The sequence below is a fragment of the Glycine soja genome, chromosome 18 (genome assembly GCF_004193775.1).
Source record: "Glycine soja cultivar W05 chromosome 18, ASM419377v2, whole genome shotgun sequence".
NCBI classification, from domain to species: domain Eukaryota; kingdom Viridiplantae; phylum Streptophyta; class Magnoliopsida; order Fabales; family Fabaceae; genus Glycine; species Glycine soja.
The window spans coordinates 14,871,471-14,887,525 of record NC_041019.1 but is presented as its reverse complement, the minus strand read 5'-3'; the positions used below and the strand labels follow the sequence as shown (position 1 = coordinate 14,887,525).

The following is a 16,055-nucleotide window of genomic DNA, read 5'->3' as shown; positions in this document are numbered from 1 at the left end:
TGCTACAAGAGTTGTTGCTGACTTCTTTTTGTTTCTCTTATATTCTTTTTTTTTAAATGATCTTCTACCATTTTTTCTACAAGAGTTGTTGTTGATTTTTTGCAACAATATGATTCACAAGGTGGTGTTGATGAATAAAGGTTCCATTTTTATCTATTTTTTGCCCGTTTCTTTTTGTCTAATTTTTTGTGGTATGATTTTGTGTTATTCGATTTTTTGGACAAGCTAACGACGGTGCTATGTTGAAGAATAAAGGTGTCATTTTTATATTTCCCCCCTTTTCTTTTTATCAAATTATCTTTTGCCATTTTTGCTTGCTGATTTATTTTTGCTACTAAAGTGACAACGGCGATGCTAAAGACATTTTCAAGGCAGAGTTGCTAATTTTTTTATTTTGTGTTCTGACTTCTCACAATACCTTCACTATTGTATGCAGAGAAGGTGGAAGAAGACACTAAAGCTGTGATTTTTTATTTTTATTTCAAATAGGTTTGTTTTCTTTGTTTCTTTGTCTACGTTTTCTTTATTTCTTTGTTTCTGACAATACAAAAGCTTAAATGTTTTTAGTTAGCCTCTATTGCATGCACAACAGGTGGAAAAACACACTACATGTACAGTTTTTATCTGGAAACTCCACGAATATAGGTTCATTTTCTTTGTTTTTTTGGTTTATGGTTAAATTTTTTCATCTTCATCAGCCTTCTCGAATGTGTTCATTCTTTCCTATACCCATTTTTTTGGGTTTTATGATTTTTCGCAAGACAAAAGCTTTAATTTTTTCGGGTGTTCTCCCTTTATTTTGTTTTCTGAGTTCTCGCACTACAAAAAGTTTAAATTTTTTTGTGTTCCTGAACCTTCTACACCTTGCGTTCCATTTTCGGTTTATATATGTATCATTGGTTAATTTTTTTAATTGATTTTTTGCAGCCCAAAAGCTTAAACCCGTCTTCTGCATTTTTTAACATCTAAAGTTGCGATTTTTAATGCCAAAACTGTGATTTTTATCTCTAATTCCTCCCCAGTGGATTTTTGTATCGTGTTCTTGGTGGAGGAACACACTAAAGCTGCGATTTTTATTTCAAAACTCTATGAGTACAAGTTCCTTTTCTTGGTGACTTCTCACAATACAAAAGCTTAAATTTTTTAATTTTGTTTTCTAACTCCTCACAATACAATCACTATTGTATGCAGAGAAGGTGGAAGAAGACACTAAAGCTTTGATTTTTATCTACAAACAAGCTTTGATTTTTATGTTGAACACGTTTGTTTTCTTTGATTTTTATCTACAAAAAGCTTTGATTTTTATCTACATAAAAACTTTGGGTTTATATATGTATCATTGGGTAACTTTTTTTTTTTCGCAACCCAAAAGCTTAAATTTTTTTGGGTGTTCTGCCTTTATATTTTTTTTCCCTTTAACACTAGCTAAAGTTATTTGAATGGGTTATATTTTTTTATTTGTTCTGTCCCTTTAGTTAGACACTTCCAGTTTGATTTTCAAATATATGACATGCTTTATTATCACATATATGACATTCTTTGTCTATGTCTTATCTTTATTATCAAATATATGTCATCCTTTATTTATATGGTCAGATGATTGAATATAGTAGTTTTGGACTTCTTTGTTTATGGTTCTTTTTGGGTTACAGGGATTTGAATTTACATTTTGATGCAGAGTCTCTCAACATTCGCAGCTTGAATTATATTTATTGATTATTAGTAATATAGATAATTTTTATTACTCATTGTTAGGTTTTACTTAATTTAATATTATTTTAGTAATATACTTAATTTTTATTACTCATTGTTAGGTTTTAGATATTTTTTATTACTCATTGTCAGTTTTGACTTTATTTAATTTTATATAATTTTATCTATTCATTATTATTAATATAGATAATTTTGTAGTTATATATAAACAATTGTTATTAATTAACCTCATATTTATTAATTACTATGTGTTTTTTACCCATCTCCACCTTTGTGCTTTCTTCCTTTTGTTGGGGGTGTAAAGGTTCAATATATTTGTTTGCGTTACATTTTTGCGTAGGAAATCAACTGACTCCGATGATAGGGTAGCTCATAATCGGGAAGCAGCAAATTTGGAGTGATGATGGCCCCATTTGATTGATGAAGAAAATTTTATGTTACTTTGTTTTAACAGTTTAAAGTTGTAATTTAATAATTATGCTTTCCAGTATTTTATTAATATTGTATTCAAACATTGTCAAAATAGACAGAGTTGGATTCCATATATATACAATTTTATTATATATTGCAGAAAGAGTAGTGTTGATGTTACTTTAGCAGAAACCTATATAACAAACAAAATTATTGAATTAATAATTGAATTTTAGAGAAATAAAAAAATGTTAGGATGATGTGTTGACGTTTTAATTTTCATTTTCAATCATTCAAAAATAATATAATGATCAACTACGAGGTTTGGGTGATTAATATTAAACTAATGTTAGTGCAACAACCTCTTTATTTAAAAAAAAAATAGATTTCCGAGACTATTGCATTACATAATTATTTATTTGAGTTAGTTATTATAATTTTGTGGGTCTTATATTTTCATATAAATTTAAATATTTTAAATAAAAATTCACTCCTATGCTAAGATTACTAAAGTAAGTTTTTAAATTAATTTTATGGATCATATACTTGAAAATATATTATTTATGGTATAATAATATTATTAAGCATGCAATGATTGCTTATAAGCAATTGTTATTATATAAACAATTACTTCATATTATATACTTCAATAATAAATAAAAAATTTAGTAACTTTATTCAACATTAAACAACTCATGTAAATATCCCATTAAAATTCCTCTAAGCAATCAATCCATATATACAATTAATAGCAAATTTGATTAAATTAATGTTACAATTCCTTTATTTGTGGGATTTATTTCTCATACGATAATTCATTAAATTATGGAATGGATTTTTACCTATGCCTACATCTCGGATAAATTAAAATTGTATTGATAAAACCTTTTTAATTGTGGCCAATATCTTGCTACGGATAATTCTGACAACCTCGGGAGAAAAAAAAGGCATTCACTTATTACAGAGATGGTGCGATTTGATTCTCATCATCTATTGCCAATTGAAAAATCCTAATCCTATTATTCAATTTGAGCCTGTCACCAATACCATACCTAGATTATAGATATGAAAGAATATTTTTGGTTAAAGTAATTATTGATAATTTGTAATAAACGGTTTGACTCTTAACACAAATCCATTTGTTTAGATTAAACTCAGCTCACTAAAAATGAAACAAAAACTTAGGAAAAAATGAAAAACCTTTCCATTAATAGGTACTTGGCAATTAATTTTAAATATTCTGTTGAAGTATGAAAATGGTCATGATCTTCAAATTAATTAGAGTATTCTGTTAGAATATGAAAATAATCATAATATTATGTTACTTAACAATCAATTTTAATATATTATTAAAACCAACTTCAATTTCGTTTTCCTAATTATGTAGCTATTTTTCCTTTAATCAAACTAATCATTATAATTAATTAATTATTTTAAAATTTGAATATTAACATAAGATTAATGTTTCAAGCGGGAAAAAATATAATTTAAATATATCAAAGATTAAACTCAAACTTTTAGAATTCAGTTTATTCAAATTAACCAAATAATTAGATTGATAAAGAATTATAGTAAACCAGCTTCAATTCAAATTAGTAGGTACTTAGCAATCAATATTGAATATATTATTAAATCCAAGTTCAATTTTGTTGTTGTGTTCCCCGTAATCACGACCAATTTATTAACGTTTAATTAATAAGCATATTTTATTAGAATTTTTATTATTTTTTATTTTGAATTAATAGTTACTTAGAAATCAATTTTAAATGGTCTGCTGTTAAGATATGGAAATAATCATGATTTTCAAATTAATAATTATATTCTGTTAGCACATGAAAATAATGGTAACTTAGACGTTAACTTATTCCTAATTAGTATATATTTAATAATTAATTTTAATTATTGCACCATCAACTTTAACATGTTATTAAAATCAACTTTAATTTTGTATTTGTTTTTACCGTAATCATGTTCAATTTGTTGACATTTAATTAGTAAGTGTATTTTGTTCATATTTTTGTTAATTTCCATTTAATTTGGAGTATAGTTGTCAGCCAAAGGTAAAAAATAACATACAAACATCAATTTTTTCCATTCTAGAAAATAACTAGAAAATAATTATTACAATTGTTAATATTAATGAATTCTATTGATTTTATTTCACATTTATTATTTAATATTAATGAATATTATTAAAACCAACTCCAATTTTGTATTTGTTTTTGCCATAGTCGCGGTCAATTTATTAACATTTAATTAAAAAAACATTTTTTATTTGTGTTTTTGTTAATTTTCATTTCGACAGGTGTTTAATAATCAATTGTAAATACTCTCTAAGAATAGGGAAATAACGATAATTTTCAAACTAATTAACATATCCTGTTAAGATACTAAAATGATGATAATTCAAACGGCTTATTCCTACTTAGTAAATACTTAACAATCAATTTTAAATATTACACTATCAATTTTTACATATTATTAAAACCACCTCTAATTTCGTATTTGATTTTGTCGTAATCATGGTCAATTTGTTAACGTTTAATTAAGAATTTTCGTTTCTGGGTTGCAGAAAGTTGACATCTTTGTGTGGCCTTATTTAAAAATTAAAATAATCCTTCAATTGTTTAAACATATTCAATTTTATAATTCGAAAAACACTTGAATTAAAGATCATTTTAAATATATTCAAATAATTAAATTGTTATTTTAAATACTTTAGATAATATGAGTCACCAATATGAATCTCTTAAATATGAATGATTTTGGAACTTTCAAATCTAATGAATAACTAAAATAAATTATTTATAATGGATAAATAGTCAGATTAAAAAAATCAAATTCATCATTTATCCTTCTAACTAGCGGCTTGATCACCTCTAATATTTTAGGAGACTTTGTACTAATATTCCACTTTCCTCCTTCTAATATCTGCTCTTATCCTGTATCATTGATCTTTGACTGTGCTATTAATGGGAATTTTTCCCCTAAGGGCATCCTCTTTACACAACAAATACGGCTATGGGCAAACTTTGATGGTTTGGCGGTTTTTGGGGGTGCATCTTTGACGGATACCTATGACTTGCGTTCTTTCTGACAGTTGTCGTTCTCGGATTGTTTGCTGTTCTCGACCAAGAACATAGCGCAAGTGCAACCAGTATATAGAAAAGTTAAAGATGGTAAAGCAAACAACATCATTTTTAAACTCGCATTACCTGCCACGTTATTTGCATGGGATCATGATAACAACATTTGATATGTGTATCCAACAATATATTAACTATCTCCTTATGTTATTTAAAATTTGTTCTTAATATGCATCTGATATATCCTCTGTTGTAATTACAATCACACTCAATCCTTTAAAACCTTTATTCTTCAATAGCATGTCCCAACCCTTCCATGGCACCGTCGTTAGACTGTCCTAAAAATCAATCCACAAAAAATTAGACTAAAAAAAGGGAAAAAAAATAGAATATTGACGGACGCAAAAGAATAAAGGAGGAGAAACAAAAGCAGAGAAGAAAAGAGGAAAAGTTGAGGAAGAGAAAGAAAGGGAACTGAATATTGATAGAGAAGAAAATAGGAGAAGTTGACAAAGAGAAAGAGAGGGAGGGGGGGGGGAAGAGAATCTTGACGGACGCACAAGAAATGGAGGAAAGATAAGAGAGTTCTGAAAAGGGGAATTAAATGGTGCGGTGAAATCTGGCAATTAGAAAGCGACACGTGTGGCTTGGTGGTACTGGAGAAAAAAACTTCAGCATGTGAGGAGGCGTGTGAGCACTGAGCAAAATAAAAAAAAATTAATAAATAAATAAATTTAAAAAATGGCATTGCAGGACACGTGGATTGAAGTGAGAAAAGAAGGATTAGAGGGTTTATTATTTTTTATTGGACAAGTGTCAACATGAGATACAACAGGCAGTCACATTTACATGCATATATGTATAGTTAAAAATCATCTAATTTGGTTAAAAAGCTTTGCGTTATACCAAAAAATTTACCTTCTGAAATGATTTATATTATATATATAATTACTTTGTTAACACCTGTCATATTAAATACATGCTGATTTTTTTTGCTCATATATTTGTTTCCCTGCATTTTTATAAATATCAATATTACTTGTGGACATTCAGTAAACAAAAAAAAAAAATACTTTGGCTGTCTACACCACCACAGATACATTCAAAATGATTCAGATGACTCTTCACATCCAATCTTGCCATACTGCATTCAATGCTCAAGAATTCTCAAACCCCTTCGTATTCCACGACTTACACATTTTCACCAACCACTGTGTCACTTCAACATTTATTCTCCACAGAGCACTTCTTCAGCAAATATTCAGTCTTCATTCCTTTAAGAAAAAATACTGAAACAACTTGGAGAATGGCTTCAAAGTTATCGACTGACTCAACGAAGACAAATACCAGTTCTGATTCATCATCAGCTACAAGCAAGGTCAATGTAAAAGCAATTACTCGCTTACTTTCTCAAATTACTTTGAACATTATAATCCCAGTTTAAAACCTCTGCACCATTTTTGTCAGTTCATACCTAGGTTTTCTTTGTCTCCTGCTATTTTATTCTAGCTATCAAACCAAGACTTCTTCCTTGATTTATGTTTTGAATACATGCACGGATATATTTTGACTCATTAATATTGTCAACTGTTATAAATATTGTTTTGTTAATTTTTTACCAGTAGACAACAAATACCCAATTTCCTTTGTTATTTGCTCTGTTTATTGATATTAAATTGCAATATAGTACTATATGTTGGTTATAATTTGGAATATACCACTGGTAGATAGCAATTAAATGTAGAAGCAAGCTTCATGATGAATCAAGATTGATTCAAGGAGTTTTGATGATAACAAAGATGATGAAAAAAAGCTCAAAAGTCATGATCACTTCATGATAACAAAGATGATGACATTCAAGAATGAGTTCAAGATTGAGTCAAGAACACTTCAAGGATCAAGAGCAAATTTGATTTCAAGAATCAAGATTCAAGATTCAAAGATTCAAGAATAATCGAGATCAAGATAAAAGACTCAAAGATTCAAGAATCAAGAGAAGACTTAATCAAGATAAGTATTAAAAAGTTTTTCAAAACATTGAGTAGCACAATAAGTTTTCACAAAATCATTACCAAAGAGTTTTACTCTCTGGTAATCGATTACCAGATTATAGTAATCGATTACCAGTGGTTTTTAAAATGTTAAGATTTTCAAAATTCAAAATGAAGAGTCACATCTGTTGATGTGTAATCGATTACACCTTTATGGTAATCAATTACCAGTGACTGTTTTCGAAAAATTCATTTCCAAAAGTCATATTTCTTCAAGTGACTTGTTTCTGAAGATTCTTTCAAAAGTCATAACTTTTTAAGTGATTAGTTTTAAAGGAATTGGCAAGGGTTACATGTTTTGACTTGAGTCATCAAGAAACTATAAATATGTGACCTTGGTATGAAACATTTGAACAATCATCTCATTCATATATCCATCATCTCTTTCAATCTATCTTTCAATATCTTTCATCTCTTTCATCAGAACTTTTTGGTTTCATTTTCTCTTCATCTTTCTAAAAGTTTTTGTTCAAAACTTTTTCTTCCAAGAAAAGTTCTTTGTTCAAAAACTTGTGTTATTCATCTTTTTCATTCCCTTCTCCCTTTGCCAAACAGAATTTGCCAAGGACTAACTGCCTGAATGCTTTTTGTGTCTCTCTTCTCCCTTTTCCAAAAGAACGAAGGACTAACCACCTGAATTCTTTTATGTCTCCCTTGTCAAAGAATTCAAAATGACACAGTCTAAGAATTCTTTTGATTCTTCCCTTTCCCATAAACAAAAGATTTCAAAGGACTAACCGCCTGAGAATTCTTTTGTTTCCCCCTTCACAAAGTTTTGAAGGACTAACCGCTTGAGAACTTTGTCTTAACACATTGGAGGGTACATCCTTTGTGGTACAAGTAGAGGGTACATCTACTTGGGTTGTTGACTGAGAACAAGAGAGGGTACATCTCTTGTGGATCAATTCTAGTGGAGGGTACATCCACTAGGTTGTTCAAAGAGAACAAGGGAGGGTACATCCCTTGTGGATCTTTGCTTGTAAAAGGATTTTTACAAGGTTGAAAAGAAATCTCAAGAACCGCAGGTCGCTTGGGGATTGGATGTAGGCACGGGTTGTTGTCGAACTAGTATAAAACTCTTGTGTGTTTGTCTCCTTCTTCCCTACTCTTTTAATTTCCGTTGTGCACTTTAATTTCCGCTTTTACTTTTGGTTAAGTTTCTTTTCTATTCTTTATTTTCTTAACAACATAGTAAAAGCCTAAGAAGGGTAATTTTTTAATTAGTAAAGGTCTAGTAATAATTAATTCAACCCCCCTCCTTCTTAATTATTCCGAGGCCACTTGATCCAACATTAAATATAATATTCTGTTGGTAGGATTGTTATTTGCTCTGTTTCTTCATGACTTTGAGTGTCTTATCACATTACAAATCCTTTTTTTACGCTTATTCTTTACCTCAATTGTTTCTGGATAGCGAATTATGCTGCTAAACTTCGGAATTTGGACCTATATTGATCTCTCATGTTCAACAATAGTTGCACATTGTAATTCTAGAGGAAACTAGAAAACAGTCATAGTCATATTCTATTTTATCATATAAGGAATCTGACATGTAACCAAACTAGAAAACAAATATAGTCCAGCAAATTATAACTTTGTTTACTTTCTGACAAACCTAAACAATCCGAAAACTTGGCTATAGCTTTTCTATTCTGATTGTTAATCTACATTCCAGTCGAAAAATACTTTATGTCAGTAGCCTGTTTTCATCTCAATGTTTAATTCCAAAATAGACTTAATGTGACCTTTTAAGTTAGGCATGAGTATCACCCTGAAAATTTGATCCAAAAGATTATAAGCACATTTACAGCAGTAAGAATGCTGCACAACTTTTATGTTTGTTAAGTTTAGAAGTTTTTCATTTTAGTCATTCGATGATACATTCATTCATTTTATTATGTTGTTGTCATTCTCCAGATATTTTAAACTTTCCTATTTCAGTACCATACTTGATTTTAATTTTTTCATTTCCTCTCACTGCAGATTCAATATCCAATTCACACAAATCCATTAATCCTACAGTTCACTGCAGTATTCCATAATGATATGATAATGTTACATACCAATTGTTTTTATTCTTCATGTAGTTTCATATTTGCTTTCTTGCTATGATTTTTTGCAGGACATGATAGAAGTGTCCTCTTTTTACCACCGACAATGGGCACTAGAATACCTTGAGTTTGTGAACTTTAGATATGATGGAACAACATACCAAATCAGGCTAAGACAGCATCGGGCAAAAGTCTACTTTGCGGAAGGGCTGAACGAATTCAGGAAAGATTTATCAATTTTTGAATCTGTGATCATTAAATTCTTGGCATGCAACAACAAATCCATGTTTGATCTTTATTTCGTTCCCTCACTGGAATGCCAGACTTGCGGAAGACCACAACTGATGTCAAGACAACATATTTGGACACTTGAAATCACACAATCAATGCTTGGTGCACCAGGACCATTGGTAACAATGAAAACCTCTTCAATGTTGCTTATTAATTCATGCTTATATATCATACTATTTTTTCCCATGCAGAGACTCCCCAACTGTGCCATGACACATGTAAATTCCTGCGGTCAACACATGACCATTCTCAGAAGATTTGGACCTCCATTATAGTGGAATGTCGTGGTGGTTGATGGTGGAGTTGGGCGCAAATATGTTGTACAACCATGGTATCAATTCCTTGCAGATAATGATTTCTCCCATGGTGATGAAGTCTCCTTCTATTACAGGAGTATTTACAAAATATGGGAAATTATCATCCGCCGGAGAAATAATTGGGACTATTAGATTTAGTTTATGTACTTTGATTTTTCTATCTTTTTGTCTTTAATGAACATTTTGTCAACTACATGGTCTCTTTCTTATTTACTTATTTGACTTTGAACATCAGATATATTATAAATGTTTAATCTTTTTTATTTTACAGATTAGCTTAAATTTCATTTCTGTTTTGCAAAAGGAAAAAGCATAGATCCCAAAAAAATTGCAAACCAAGGGAATAAAACTGATCCCCGATAAGAAAATCATGTGCTACATCCTCTTCATCATTGTACAATATGATGCAACTTAACATAACTGTTAAGTTGGTACTTACACAACTTTCTGAATTATATATGATGTCTGAATAGTTCACATTATTAATGCCTTCTATTTAAGTTCTTTCTAGCTATCCTTTCCTACCTGTAGATGTTTACATTTTAGGAACCTCCGACATTCTCTTATTTTTTCTATATTCTGGTGCCTATCCATGTTTTTCCCCTCTGTTGTCATTTAATTGAAACAAATTATAAAAGCTATTCCAGAATAAAACAACTGATGGTCACATCAACATAGTTTCATCTTAGACATTCCCTGCTGCAGTCATCTCATATTTATTTGCTGCCTATTCGAGTGCTTATGTTTTACAGACCATGTAATATCCATGTTCTGTTTTCAGATTTACTTGATCAAAAAATGAAAACCTATCCTAGCATGTTGTGTTCTTAGACCAGATACATATATATAATTTATGTGTTTGCCTTTGTAGCTGTTTGATCTATATCCACATATGACACAATCAAAGTTCTTCTGTTTCATCCATGTTAAGCTTGATTACCATCACACATAGCCATTTTGCTGTACTGGTTTTTTCACATTTAATTCAATTATATTAACAACTTTGTTAGATACTTAACTCAATCCTAATCTTTTGTCCTCTCCATTTAGTTATTTAAGCCTCTATTTCTTTGCAACATCACCAAATATAACTTCTCTTGCTAAGACAGCATACTCAAATGCTAACTTGTGTTTTTTCAAATGGTCTCGGACAGCAAATCAACCACCCATTAATATTGCAGTCTACAACAACATTCGATTGTTACAACGTTAATAAAATGCCTATTTTGGCAACTTTTTTCTATACTACTTTGGATATTGTTATTCTTTTGTTTTGTTGTTTTGTCAAAACACTGTATACCTATATTATTGTAATTATTATATCATATTAATCGCTTTTCTATTATCCTAATTGTCTTGATCGAAATTTCGAAAAACAATTTTCCTTTTTTTTTCTTGCCATACATTTATATCTATTTTGTCAAAACACTATATACCTCTATTATTGTAATTATTATATTATATTAATCGTTTTAATATACACTCAAACTTGGTTTATACATCCAGAAACATTTTTTATCTTTTTATATTTATTGTTTGGATCTATATCTTTTGATGGTCATCTTTGTTTTCAATTTTTATCTATTTTCTAGGTTTGTTTCATATTATTTCTTGCAATTTTTAAAAGTTTACAACACAATCAATCCTTTTTACAAACAATCTACATAGTGTTTATGTCACTTACAGTAAGTAAAACACTACTTCATGTTATTCAGAAGTTAAGGAGTGATACTAGATGTCTACCTTGATTAATATATTAATTTGATTAATATATTACCGGCTTAGTATTAAACCTACGGGATCACACACAAACGAGTGCTCTAATTCCTATCAAGGAAATTATTTTAATATTTGATGATCAATTAAATAAGAGAATTTAATATGATCAATTAATTAATTAATTTCCTAAGTGAAATATTATTATATTTTTTTACTAGCATTGAAAATATAAATAATTTGAAATATTTGGTGACAGAAAAGAGACAAATAGGAGGATTTCGTGTTTGGAATTTGATTTTAAGTTATTACATACAAGTTGGACTTGATCAAATATTATTTCTAATTTTAAATTTCTAAATGATTAGCAACAAGAAAGTAACAATAAATTTTTTTATGTTAAGAGCTCATCAATATGTACATATTTAATATTTAATATGTCCTCCATTCAATATAATTCAAATACAAAATAAATTTCTTTTTATTCCGTTGTGTGTGTTTTTGAACACATTTTTCCTTCGGTTAACTCCCACAATGAGTAATAATGTCTTAGGCTCATTGGCTAGACAAGTCCAAAGAAAAAAATAATAATCTCAACTGGTGTGTCCTTGAGCATTCATGTTGTTTCTTCTTCTTGGCCATGTTTAATAAAATTATTTTTGTCCTTATTATATATTTTTTGGAGTACTTATTGTATTTAAGCATATATAGAAGAGTATTTATCATATATATTGAGATGTTTCTCATTAAGATGGGAAGGTTATAACTTGTACCACATTCTCACAATGACATGATCAAAATTACCATTAATTATATTTATTTGTATGAACATTTTACTTATTACTTAAATGTATTTAAAATAGTATTTATTGCATATATATTTAAATGTCCATCATTAAAAAAGATTGGAAGGTTATTTTGTTTTCATTCTAGTGTTACTATTTTCTCATTAATTTTGCCCTGTTATTTTGTTTGCATTTTGATGTTGTCTTGATTTTCTGTTTAAGTTTTTCTATTTTTCCTCTACATTAAAGTCCTTTTATTTGTCTCAGTTAACTAGTTTTTGTTGATGATTTTACTCCATGATTGTCTTGAGCCCATAAATTGTTCAATATTTACTCCCACCAAAATGTTTCGAGACTTTTTTTTTTTTTACTGATTCTCTTCCTTCATACTTCTCCTTGTATGTGGGTCAACAACAGTATGCTAGTGATCACTTATATTTTCTAAATTTATTATTTTTATTTTGTGGTGGGTCATTTGTCTTTCTGAATAGCTTGAAATATGGAGGCGATGGGAAGAATATTTAAGTCCTAGAAAGGAGCAAATCAAGGATATTTTTGGTCTGAAGTTTGTGAAATAAGTTGGGATCCTCTCTCTCATATAGCTCATATCCTTGCAATTTTTGTTGTCCCTTCTTCATCTTATATGTTTCTTCTTGTTTGATGTATGTGGCGTTTTAGTTGTACAATCTTTTCTCGTTACCCCTCCAATGAAGTCACTGGAGACTACAAAAGATGCCACAGAAGAGATTGGCACCCAAAGAAAGTTAAAGCGAAAAACACAAAGCTGTAGTCAACCAACCCGGAAATCTTTCAGAATATTGTGTTCGTCCACGTTTAACACTTGATCAAGATGCAAACGAGGTCATTGACTTGTGCCATCTGAACGAAGAGGAAAGAATTGATGCAACTGATAATTTAAGAGACATCTTAGATTCTATGGAAGGGGTTGGTATGCATACAGCAGAAGAGAAAAATCCCATAGAGAATTTTGATGACTACCTTGATACCTTGGAGGACATACTTGCTATTTCTCATACTGACATTACACCTTTTGATCATGTGACTCCTGCTACCTCTATGGATAATAAAATGAAGTGTTGCAAGAAGAAGTTTTCTTCTTTTCTTGCTGTAGACTTCCTTTCTTTGGTCTCTATGTTGTAGAAGTTGCGACGCTTGCATCACAACTTCGTAAAGATCCTAACCTTAGTGTTGATTAACTAGCAAAGCTAAAGTTGGTGGAACAAATTCTGTTATTAAGTGTTGCTTTCTTGGAGGCTAAGGGGAACATTAAAGAGGTAGACAAATTGTTAACTGATCTAGAGGAAAAGAAACTTAAAGTTTCCAGTCTCAAAAACGAGTACATTGAATTGAAAGACAAAGTAACACAGAGAGAGGCTAAAATGGATGGATTGGTTTTAAACATCCAAGAAATTGATGATTAAATTCGGCAACTTCAATCAAAATTGATTGAGAAATCCAATACACTTGAAACTGTGTGGAAGAGTAAAGCTAAGCTTACCTCTAGGCTAGCAAATACTGACAACTCAATTCCAATCCTTGTTCACGAGATTCGACTTGGATTATCTCAAAGATCAAAATGGGAGATGAAGAAAGCCAACAATGCCAAGCGTGTAGCTGAGATAGAAGAAAATTTCATCACTTCAAGAGGGTTAACATTTAATCAAACAATTTTAGAGGTTATCATTTTGATAGAAACATAGCTAATTGCGGCAGTGATTTATGTGTTATCTATATTTCTAACCAATGGGCTTTTTTGTTGGGAAAAATGTAAATTTATATTAAATCCAAAATGATACAACAATAAACGGGGCATACCCCGCAGCTAGAGAAAAGCAAAAGCCTCTCTAATACAAGAAGGCCTAGATCAAGATGTTAAAACAAATGCAACAGGTGCGCTTGTCTATACATAAGAAATTTAATCTTGCTAATAACCTCTATTACAGAAAATTGATAATCTTCAAAAATCAGCTTGTTCCTAGACAGCCAGATGCAGTAGACTGTAATTGCTATAGCCAGGCAACGGAATTTTCCTTGAACACCTGATGTGGATCTGCCCCTAATTAAAGAGTCAGTAATGCGCTGCAAAGAAGTGAGACACCTGCGGAAAGGAGCCAAATCACGAATGTGAGCCCAAACTTGGAGAGATTTCCTGCAAGAAAAGAACAAATGAGTATTTGACTCAGCCTCATTTGAACATAAAGGGTAGAGAGAACCCTTGTTCAAAAAAGCAGTTTTGTCAAGAGTAAGCAGCCGATTCCTTTTAGCAAGCTATAGAATGAAAGACATCTTAGGGGGATTGCTGGGTTCCATATAACAGAACATCAACTAACAGTAGGCTTGACACCTCTAATGTATTCATAAACTTTGCCAACAAGCAATTTTTCATTGGTGCTCCAAGATTGAATTCTCTTTTTGGCCTCTTCCGTACTTAGCTCTTTGGAGATAATAAAGTCCCTTATTTGAATGATTTTCTTTATTAAAACTGAATCTGATGAAGAAGTATTGTAATTCCACATATCGCTCCCTCTGAACCCACCGAACCCATAGAGAATCTTTCTTACAATGAAAGTCCTACATGATACGGAAAAGAAGCGCAAGGTTCCAATCCTTGATATTAAAAAGGCCTAAACCCCCTTCTTTTTTCGGAGAACAAACTACTGACCAAGCAACCAAGGGCTTGTTTTTGCCAATATCCGCTTTGCCCCACAGAAAATTACGGCACAAAGCGTTGATCCGGTCCAGAACAGATTGAGGCAAAGGAAAAATCCCCATCCAGAAATTCACAATTCCTTGAATAACTGCTCTGATCAACTCTAGCTTACTTGCATAAGATAAAGACTTCCTGCTCCATTCCTGAATCAGGCCAGTAATCTTGGAAAGCAAGGAAGCATAATGACATACATTTAATCTAGATGATAAAAGGGGAACACCCAAGTATCTAAAAGGGAAGCCACCCAAGCTAAATCCAGTAAGCTGCTGAATATGAGAAAGCTCATGAGGCTTAATACCGACTGAGTATATGACAGATTTATCAGAGCTGATGGAAAGCCTTGAAACCTTACAGAAGTGTTGAAGCTTGGCAAACATAGTTGACACAGAAGGGATATCTCCTCTAGATAGAAGCATAATATCATCTGCAAAAGCCAAATGAGATAGATGAATACCTGCACAGCTGGGATGAAATTTAAAATTGGCATCATCCTTGAGGATGCTCATATCTCTGGAAAAGTACTCCAAACAAAGCACAAATAGATAAGGGGAGAGAGGATCCCCTTGTCTAAGACCCTGTTGCCCTTTGAAATGGCCATAAATGGATCCATTGACTGCCACACTAAAGGAAGTGGAAGAAACACATTCCATGATCCAAGTACAGAATTGGGCTGGGAAGCCAATGAACTTAAGCATCCTGTGACACCCTTTACCCCACACATATATGTACTAATAATAAAAGAAATAATAATAAAAAATTAAACTTAATTCAAGTTTTTAAAACGTATTTAAATACAAGCCTTTCAAAAGGGTAGCAGACTCACATTCACCTTTTTAACATCATCATAAAACTTTTCTAAATAAATAATAAATTCACTTCGGCTCAAACAAGGCCATCTATAAA

The 16,055-nt window shown here is 30.8% G+C and overlaps 1 pseudogene; it reads left to right on the top strand.

Annotated features, from left to right (window-relative positions):
• The first annotated feature begins 13,357 nt into the window (after positions 1-13,357).
• On the top strand, positions 13,358-14,142 carry LOC114396986 (annotated as a pseudogene).
• Positions 14,143-16,055: the final 1,913 nt, after the last annotated feature.